The sequence below is a fragment of the Aulonocara stuartgranti genome (genome assembly GCF_965226115.1).
Source record: "Aulonocara stuartgranti genome assembly, chromosome: 5".
Classification (NCBI taxonomy): Eukaryota; Metazoa; Chordata; class Actinopteri; order Cichliformes; family Cichlidae; genus Aulonocara; species Aulonocara stuartgranti.
This window is the reverse complement of record NC_138943.1, coordinates 33,973,997-33,977,068: the sequence shown is the minus strand read 5'-3', so window position 1 is coordinate 33,977,068 and position 3,072 is coordinate 33,973,997. Positions and strand designations below refer to the sequence as shown.

General features: G+C 38.6%; 1 long non-coding RNA gene across 1 annotated transcript; it reads left to right on the top strand.

Moving 5' to 3' along the window:
* Positions 1-621: 621 nt before the first annotated feature.
* Positions 622-2,578, top strand: LOC309707513. Its single transcript, XR_014276998.1, has 4 exons — positions 622-697; positions 1,611-1,779; positions 2,110-2,354; positions 2,483-2,578. It is a non-coding gene; the product is annotated as an uncharacterized lncRNA (long non-coding RNA).
* The last annotated feature ends 494 nt before the right edge of the window (positions 2,579-3,072 follow it).

The following is a 3,072-nucleotide window of genomic DNA, read 5'->3' as shown; positions in this document are numbered from 1 at the left end:
ACTCAGTAGCACAGGAACAGAGCGGGAGGGAGAGAGAGAGAAAGAGAGCCAGGGACAACGACATCACATTAGAAAGGTCTAGTAATCATCCACAACTATTTTCAGTTGCGAATGATAAAGGATTCAGAAAGTTTATTCATGCAGGTCCATATGACAGAGAATATGCATGTTCTTTTTGTTTTCATATATTAATTTATATTTAATTGTGTTGTGGTTTGCAGTGTTTTGTGTTGTTTCACTTTTTTATTTTATTTTAAAAGGAAAAAGCTGAAAATTTAAATAGTTTAAAGTTGAAATGTAAATAGTTGGGTTTTGCATTATATGATTTATTTATTACATTTTATGTGGAGTGAATAATTAAAAGTATATTTACGGTGGCCGCTAGAGACAAAGCACGTACAAACTCTGAAGCACGTACAAAACACAACAGAAGTGCTCCAAGATGCTAGGGGCAGTGTTGAGCTTTTGTTACCTAGTGGCTACACAAGCCAGCAGGTACCAACAACTGGATTTGGTGTGTGGTAGTAACGAGAAGGGTCTGGCTGCAGCCACTGTGGAGCTCCACAGTAACCGGATACACGTGACCTCCACACTAACCGGAAACACGTGACCTCCACAGTAGCCGGAAGCACGTGACCTCCACACTAGCCGTAAACACGCATGGATACCGTGGAAGTCTTGCAAGTTGATCACAAAGGTTGGTTAAGTCTTTCTTAAATAAATTTGCCGTTAGTGATTTCAGAATTCTAGGAATCGTCTAGTTTTCTTACAATGATCATGTTGCCACTTATTTAGCGTTACAACAACATTCCTCCTTATTTTAATGTTTTTTCATCGTGCTCCATGGCAGAGAAACACACAAATATGCTTTTTCCTGGGCCTGGTTTAAGTAAGAGAGCTGGATTAACGGCTTCTGTGGGCGAGAAGAAGCAAAAACCACATTTTGCATTAGAGTATGATTTATTGTTGGCGTCAGAGATGCAAAATAACGAATACTTCAATACTGTACTTAAGTAGAATTTTCTGGTGTCTTTACTGCTGTACTTTTTTGTGCCTACTGTATACTTCTTTATACTTCTACTTCTCACATTGTAGCACGCGTATCTGTACTTTGTAATCCGTACATTTGTAAATCAGCCCCCCGCACGCGTGCTTTGGACGCAAGATTACTTCAAAATTTTGTACATAAATTATATTTTAGACCCTGTACTTCTTACTTCGACTTGACTAAAAAGTCGAGTCGGTGCTTTTTAAACAGAGGTATCTAAACTGTAGTAAGGAACGTGTGTACTTGTGACACCTTTGGTTAGCGTCAACACTGTAAATTTCGTCACAAACAGATTTATATATTTATCAATACTTCTATTCGTTATTCTTTTCTGTACAGCTTTTTTATTGCCCAGATTTTAGTTAGCCTCTGTTCAATTGACTGTTATATGTCAATAGAAACATGTCTCACAAATTAAAGTGTCTTGTAAAATATTTGTGGGGTTTTTTTTTCAAGAATTTTCTTCCCAAATCTATTACATGCCAACTGTAAATTGTTATTTCTGCTAAAACCTTAACTTAAATGTGTATATGGTGTTTATCTGTTTCTCTCTCTGTTTTAGATGCACACATCAATCTGGAATTCGGGCTTAAAGCCAGAATTGCAGGAATGCAACACGTGTTGCAGAGGACTCTTTCACTGCCCTCTGTGCCCCACTTTCAGCCCTACTGTCAGGGCAAAGATTGAGGAGCATCTAAGTGTGCAAAAAAAAAATGCTTTGCCTTTCAAAGGTATGTTTGTATTAAATATACTTTAGTTATAAATATGCACTTTTTTAAGCACGTCTGCAGTATCTTTGTTGACTTAAAAGTTGCTGTTGATATTGTACTGTTCATCTGCAACAAAAATAGTGTTTTTATAAAATATATTTTTATTTACTTTTCACCACTTTCCTAGACATAACTTTTGTGATCCATACCATTTTGCTTTCATTATTGAGGTTGGCTTGGATGTTTTTGTTAACATGTACAATCTGATTGTTAGACAAATTGGTTGCATTCTATACAACTACATTTAAATTACATCTGTTTGTTTGTTTGTTTGTTTTTTTTCTCTTACAGATAAAATGATATGCCAGTGCAGGCTGCCTTGTAGGACAACAGGACACTTTCACTGCCCTGTCTGTAAGATTACAATCATACGGCGTGGGGATATGGCAAGGCATTTATTGTCTTGTCAGCATTCTTCAATGCCAAGTCAGCCACCATTATCAGGACTGCTCCCCGCTGAACTCTCCGAGGAGACCCGTATTCCTCCGGCAGTACTCTTCGAGGAGCCCCGTTTCCCCCCCAAGGTTTTGTCTTCGGTATCTGAACCATTTTCTGAGTCTTTGTTAGAACATTCATATGCTCTACCCTCTGTGTTCAATAAAACTGCAGCTGATGGAAAGTCCATGAAAATGACATGCCCTCACTGTGGCCTTACTCTTCATAGCTCTGGCAAGCTATTTGCACACTGGAGAGAGGAAGCCAAAGCTGTGCTTGAAGGACAACACGTGCCCATTTTCAGACTGAAAAAGCGCAAGTTCCAGGAAGTAAGTCAGGTCAGTATTCACTTTAAACAGTAGTGTAATTACATGGTTAGTGAAATTTGAATAACTGTTAAAAAACTGTTCTGCAACAGAGAAATAACTATGTTTTCATCCCCATTTGCCTGACACAGGAGCCAGCAGTTGTTGAAGATCTGCGTCCTGCTGTGCAGTGGGTTGTCCAAAATAAGGCACTTTTCTGTGGACATGTAACAATGCCCAAATATCTGTCCTTAAATCAAGGGGACCAGCAGAGGGTCTTAATAGACATGTCAGAGGAAGAAGACACTGGAGCAAGGGACTTGTTCCTCTTTGTTTTTCAGTTTGCAGAGGACATGGAGCTCTTTTTTGAAAGCATGTGCTGATGAGCAGGGGCTAAGGGTCAGTGCTATGATTGACATGTAATGGACAAATGAAGGCACTGGCTGTGTTTGTTTGTTTGTTTAATATGTTGTTGTTGTTGTTTTTTTGTTTTGTTTTTTGCGTAGTACAAAAT